We start from the raw sequence: 7,500 nt of genomic DNA, 5'->3' as shown, positions 1-7,500 counted from the left end.
GTGTACTCGTGAACCTATAGAACCTTCGTACGGAATCCTAAAGGGGCCTGGTTGGGAACCACAGAATCACTAGTCTACATTTTTTTGGTCGATTAAATAAGTTGCCATTTTAGATTATATTAATCTATCTAGGGATTCTAGATGTTGGATTATACAGTTCCGTTTAGATAGTCGATTTATTTTTGGATTACTGTACAAAATATGGTATAATCTAAATTGGTGACAGATTAATTATCGAGGATAAATATTTTAACAATTTCATAAATTAAAGATTTCCGTTAATGGAAAATTAAGTACCGAGGTATAAAATCAAAATTTCAATAAATGGTCTAATTAGTAAATGTTTTATGAAACACAAAAAAATCTAAGTTAGTGGTCGGCTGTGAGACGTGGCCCAAATGTAGACCTTGCAGCAATTTTTAGTGTGCCGTGTGACAGCCGTACATATATTGTACTGTGTTTTGAAACTTGTTGTAGCTAACAGTTTTAAATTGGCTCCTTGTTACATCACTAGGTTACCAGGTCATGGTCTCACCTGTACTTTTAGCCAAGTTTACAATAGGGACGTTGGGTAGTTTTGCACAATGTGCGCAAAAATGTGCAAAAAAAGGTGCGAACTTTTTTTAAAATGTGCGCACAGTTTTGTGACAAGAGTTTATTTAGAGAAAAAGATTTAGAGGAGAAGAGTTAGAGGAGAAGAATTAGAGAAGAGTTGGAGGAGTAGAGTTAAGTGATCAAGAGTAAGAGGAAAACAGTTGCGGCATCAAATTGTGCCCGCATTTACTATGTCAAAATGTGAAAAGGAAAAATGTGCTCACATTTTCATATTTTTGTGCAAAAAATGCTCACATTCCCGTCTCCAAGTTTAACTATGTAAATACATTTTTTTGCGTTTCGCAAGAGCTAATATATGTTCTACTGAAATATATTCAGCCCAAAGGCGTTATACATACTGCCATGTTTAGCCATGTGACTCAAAAACTATATAGTTTAGAAATTTCTGTTAAATTATTACCGTCATTTCCAACACTTGTCGAAACTCGTTTATGTGTCTCATCCGTCACGCATCCTTTTAATTGAAGTTTTGCCTATTGAAAACAAATAAACGCAGTTTTTAAGCGCTATACGGTCGATTAGACTTCGCGTTACGCACGAGAACAAGAAGTGTTTATAAGATCAATTGTAATGTAACGTCACGGTATAACGTAACCTTGTGAACCTTGTGATGTCATTCTAAAAAAAATCATAGTCCCCCGTACCCCATTCCAGGCAAAAATCATAAATCCGCCCCTGTTGTCGAAGAGACGTATGGACTTTAATAAATCTTGAAAGAGTAATATTTGTGTCTCGACAACGAAGTTTGCCGACCCCTGATCTAAGGCAGGGGTGCACAACAACAACCTTTTAGCTGCTGTCGGCCGCATTGACAATCTTTATTTCTCACGGCCGCCAGTTGAATTTTTTTACAGATGACATCAAGTTATGTCATAATGTGACGTCATAAAACAAACATTCTTGAAAAGACATGTTGTTCTTTTACAGTCTCGTGCAAAAATATGCAGCTTAAATACAGTCTAATCTCGTTTAGCCTGAAAAATGCGCTTATTGGGTTTAAATCAGGAAAAATTTCTAGTAAGTCTGGATGTTTACTGTTAGCAAAATTGCAATTTTGGATTGCTTGCGCTTTAGCCTTAATTGGTATGCTAGTACGAGGTATTGTGTTCATCACGATAAGAATTCAAAAAAGTTTTATACTTCCTGTAAAATAATAGATAATTCCGATGTAGTTAATTTAGCTATTGTAGCTTTATACGTCTTATTGTGTGTTTTAGTAGGGTAATTTCAGTGTAAATTTAATCAAGACAACCGAGATGTGAGTTGTCTGTACGAACAAAGTGCCGAAACAAATTTGGTCCAATTTCTAATTACACCTTCGCGCGACAACTTAACTGAAAACTAAAATACCTCTTTATGTTATGACGTCACGCTATGAAGTATTTTTGTGATCACAAAGAAAATATGCTGGATCAGTTTAGAAGCGGCTGATTTTAGATAGATAAACATGGTAACCCTGCTTTTAAGCACAATTACTATGTTTTGCTAGTTTTGGAGTTCTACAGTTGTAGGATAAATTACATTGTTACGTAATAATGTTACATAATAAATAATAAGTTATTGCAGGTAATACTATGATGAATAAGCTACTAAGCAGGAACTAATATTTGCATTTGGAAAGTAATCCATCCCATGGACTATGGATGGACAAGACGATGACATTGGTTTGCGTAAAAACTTTGATCTAGTTTTTAATATTCTTTTGGACATTTCGGTAAGTCGTTGGCATTGTATATAAAAGGTAAATAATTTCAAGCAAAGCTTTAATTTAGTTTACATTTACAGGTTTTAAGTGGGCTAATTGGTAATAGTGTGTTGATAAATTGAATGTTTGGGATAAACGAATATTTGTTATTTCCTTGATTCTCCATTTTACTCAACTTTATTTGAATCGCTCAACGCGAGTAGACATTGGCCCTTAAGGACTGCTGAGTGTAATACATTGATCAGTTACAGCCTTACAGGGTGATATGCATCTATTTTTTCGACAGAAATTATGCTTTTTCTCGACAGAAATTATGCGAAAGCGATGGTTTTTTGATTTTCCCTAAAACTTAGTTCATTGTAATTTAGAAACACTTATTTCTGTCGCTGCCTCTACTAATTAGTTACCTTATATAAAAACACATAGAACGGCATACATGAATTGTTAAGAACTTTTGTAGTTTTTTTATGCTCGTTCAAACAGTAGGTTGGTCCTTATTGACTGTTTTTGTCGACCGACCATTATGTTTATCAATCGTAGTCGGTTACCCAGTTGTAAATACTTCTCTAGAGACCCAATTATGATGTTTTGGTAAATGCATTTTGGTCACGTGAGTAACCTTGCTCCCAAATGACACCCCCCCCACACCCTTGAACTAAGTTTTTTTTAAGTTTTTAATGCAAAAAGCCTATTTATTTAGCCCAGGGGACCAGGGGTGTATAACCTTCTAGCTATTGACGGCCGCATAAACATTTATATTTTTCTCACGGCCGCCAATAGGGGATTTCCAATAATTTTGGATCGAGTCGATACCGGATGTCAAGTGATAGTGTCGGTATTTGTCCGATACTAGGGCAGTATCGGCGCCGACCGGATCCCAAAGTATTTTATTCATGATAACTGATTAGCTTTCCAATGCAGTGATTTCCCCCTTGAAAAAGTTATTAGGTAAAAATCGATTTAGCGTTGACAAGTAAACTTGACCAAACATGTCAACGCTAAAGCGATTTTTGCCAATATTACCTTTGAGCGTTACAACTTTTGCTTTTGCAATTGTGCAACAAAGTTACGTGACTAGAGCAAAGCGCGAAACCAATGCGTTTATTTGGTTTCAGTTTGCAAAGCTTTCTTAAACGGAGACTAGACGCATTGGGCACATAAAAAGACTATAGCACTATTCCAACCACAACTGAAAGGCTGCACCGAAATCACGTAAAAGTTTGAAAATAAGTATACTGTGTGCGGTTATATTGTTTTCAAAGTACTCACGTTCTTTTTTGCAAATACGACTATACATTTGCGCGTAGAGAAAAAATGCGTTAAATAGATAAGTTGGCAGAAGTTGCGTTTTGTAGGGAGTCGGAATCTACACAGCGGCAGCGCTGCACATTGGATACATAGAGAAGGTGACATTAGTTTACGACGACTTTAAGAAAAGAGCGCCATATAACTTATTAATGTCTTGTGCCGTAAATCTTTTCGCCTCGCTTACCCACACTGATTTGAGGATGTCTGCCTGGCCTGTCACATAAAACCCTGCGTACTTTTATACCGGTTTTAAAGGTGAATATTTCAGAAATTGGTCTCAAAACTATAAAGCGCGAGGTTGATTGTTTCCGCCTGCAACGTGTTTGAAAAAACGGTTAATAATAATAGAATATTATCGGAAAGGTTTGTCGGGTGCAAATATAATCTAAATTTTGAAAAAAATGTTAACTAAGCGCCATTTTAATGCTTTCTATACACACTGTATTTTGTTGAATACTGTTTCACGCTTCCTTTGTTTAATCACGTAAATAATGACAAAAAAGGTTTTGTTATCCGGCCTGTGATTGTCAATGCTAACATCAGTGTTTCTCAACCTATGGGCCGCCGACTGCACTGTTCACATGGTTAAGTATCAAGAATAGTTCTAATCAAGCTTTTTCCAAAATTGAAGGAAATTAAGGAAGCCTCCTAAACCCGAAAAAAATTAGACTATAAATGCCATTATATCAAGCAATATGTAAATCTTATGTGCCTAATGCGTCACGTATCCTTTAACTTTGAAGTATTTTTTTTTCAATTTAAACAATGATATGAATTTTATTTGCGATTAATCTGATTTAATTGCATATTGCTCCCCTGCACTCCTCCATACAATTATAAATTTTGCTAGTTATTTAAAATCTTTTTTCTTACCTTGGTCTTTCTTATGTAAAAGCAGACAATTTAAAGCTTGTTGTTAAAACGTGTTTAGATTCTGGGTTGCCTTGTACAATGCTGCACCGAGGCGTGGTATTCACTGCTGGAAAACAGAGTGTATCATCTCATCACTCAGCTGGGCATCGCAGCGTTATGCTACAAAGCTCTCTTCTCATTCATAACATGGTCGGATCCGGTTAACACACCTTCTAATAAACGATAACAACAAAACTATGACGTGTCTGATTTTTAAATTGCTATCAATATCAGATTGCGACTAAGTTTTCCTGTGTTTTGCAGTGTCGTTAATGCTTTTACCATATTTTATATTCACTTGTGTGTTTAAAGATATTTTCCTAAAATTTGTTCAGATATTTTGTTAAAATAAATTTGAAGTGTTTAGAAATCATTCATTTCAATTCAAATTGTATCGTTAACGCCAATATTCAATGAAATACAATTCATCAATTATTTTTGTACACCTTTACAAAATACTATAGTTAAAAGTCAAATCAACATTAGGCGTTAACCCAGATTTGAAAAAGGTAGGCAAAGTAACCGGTGTCGGAGGCGCCAAGCAGCGACTTAAAGCGAGCTTTTTTAATTCATATTTGCTTCGTTTTACAACCGATTAGGACTTATGTTAGACGTTAGAACAGTGGTCTCCAACCTTTTTAATAGGAGACCCCAATTTAAATAAATTTAAATTAGAATTAACATTGCGACATTTTTGTTTTCATATATAAATACTGCTGGAACTAAGTAACACGAGCGAATATGCGTAAATTATGCACATTTTCACAGAACTATGGCTACATATGTGCACCAAAATGATTTATTTAAGAAAATTTTATTTTAAATATGAATTTGAATTTTGCACACGAAGGAACACCAAAAATTAAGTTTTTTTAACACTATTGCATTTAGTGTCATGGCTGCGCCTGCATATAGCAACCACCAGTTTTGGAAAACGCGGCCCACTTTGCATATGTAATGCTCTACAAGGAATTTACGATGTTTCATTTTTATTATGCTCATTGCGCTGGATTTCATTAAACAAAGCCATTTGGTTGAAATCGGAAAGAGTAGTTGACTCACAAAATTGGACAAAGGCGAATAAATTAATTGATTGGTCCTCTAGTTTATGGCGACAAACTTATGCAGTGCACTTCTAATACTTTGACTAAACATACTTCAAGTAAATCAGCCAATATGTGCTTACTTCAGCGGTGATGACACTCTTATGTGGCAAAGTAAACGAGTTCCTCATTACCCTGGGGTATGCATTATTTAACCAGCAGAACCTTAAATCTGTAGCAATAATTGAGTGTTAGCATCCCACACATCCCGATTTGACTAGTGATGATTATAATTATCGTACACTAAGAGAAATACCTGGTGTTACCTAGAGTTAAAAGGTAGTTACCAGTTATAACGCTTTATATCGCTTAAAACGTCACTTGGCCTATTGACGTTATTTGGGCGATGTGAAGTAATTACTAATTACCGTTGCAAGACCAGTGCTATTTTGCGAGCTGAAACTCGTTTTAGCGTGGCTATTTAAAATGTAAAAGGCCGTCAAGCTATAGCCGAGGCGGGTTAATAAAATGTGCACATTTTTACCAAATGTACATCGGCTAAATGTGCACTAAATATGCAACTTATGTGCTCCGAGTGTGAAATGTGCATGGAATTTGCAGGTGGTCTAGACTCAAATCCTGTAGACCTATACCCGTTTACAGAAGTTTAAACTTCGAACTTTGGGGACCAGCTCAATCTTACATATATAAAAAAAAATTGATCGTTTAACGTGGTTCGGTAACACGTTTCCGGGCCTTTTCCAAAATATACTACTGCACTCTATGGTGCATATTTTGCCCTAGTGCACATTATGCGCACCATGTGCACTTTTAAATATGCACAGAACCATGCATATATCGCAAGTGCACATTGTGCGCTGGTTTTGAGTACTGTAGGACATTATCGTATCAACTTCAGAATAAATAAGTTTTGTGTCGAGGGTATACAACAAGGGATTTGGAGCAGTCGTAAATGTTAGCTCCGGAGCTCTCTTTTATCATAGGTTAGCTCCAGCTCCAGCTCCGGAGCTTATTGATTTCATTGCTCCAGCTCCGGCTCCATTACGACAAAAACTGAGGTTTAAGGCTGAACGCTTAATTTGCAATATCTAGCGTTTCAAAATATTCACAAACGAAACACCATAATGGTTAGTTAGAAAAGGTGCGCCAAAGAAGCAACAATTCCTAATTGTTTGAAGGGTTGCTGTTAAATTATGTGAATTCAACTATTAGTGGAAGGCTAGTAGCATAGCATTTTATGCAATACATCGCAGCCGGAGCTATTTTTTAAACAACTGGCTCCAGCTCCTGCTCCAGCTCCATTTAAATTTCACGTAGAGCTCTGGCTCCGGCTCCGGCTCAGGCTTCAGTTCCGGTTCCGTTAAAAATGCACGGCTCCGGGGCTCCGGATCCACGCTCCGGCTCTGGCTCCAAAGCCCTGAATTACAACTCACTGAAAAAAATTAAAACAGTTTGACCAGACGTTAGAAGCAATCCCTGCTGAACTAAACAATTTAGATTTATCACAATGAAGATCGTGGTACATTAAACCTATCAATAACGAGGGTCCATTATGTTTCACGATGTTGTTTACTAGCAATACGTATTTTGCCTTGGCACTTCGCATGGTAATCCAGGCCTACCTAATGTAAGCTCTCCTAGAGAATGAAAACGCAAACAAAGCAATAAAAATTAATCATTAATCGCAAACAAGATGCCCGAAAAAAGGTAAACGTTCGACAAGGGCCACTAATGTTATGCAAAGCGTTACTTGATTGCGCAAAGACAGTTTAGGTTTTTAATACAAAATACTTTTATAATCGCTTTTATCATGACTAATTCTCCCTCAGTCGTATTAGTAAGTTAAGGCATGTCATCTGCCCATATTGTGCATAACTCCTTCTGGCCCACAGCTTG

The sequence above is a fragment of the Ascidiella aspersa genome, chromosome 4, assembly GCF_963924565.1.
Source record: "Ascidiella aspersa chromosome 4, kaAscAspe10.2, whole genome shotgun sequence".
Lineage (NCBI taxonomy): Eukaryota > Metazoa > Chordata > Ascidiacea > Phlebobranchia > Ascidiidae > Ascidiella > Ascidiella aspersa.
The sequence above is the reverse complement of the archived record's forward strand: the minus strand, read 5'-3'. Positions refer to the sequence as shown.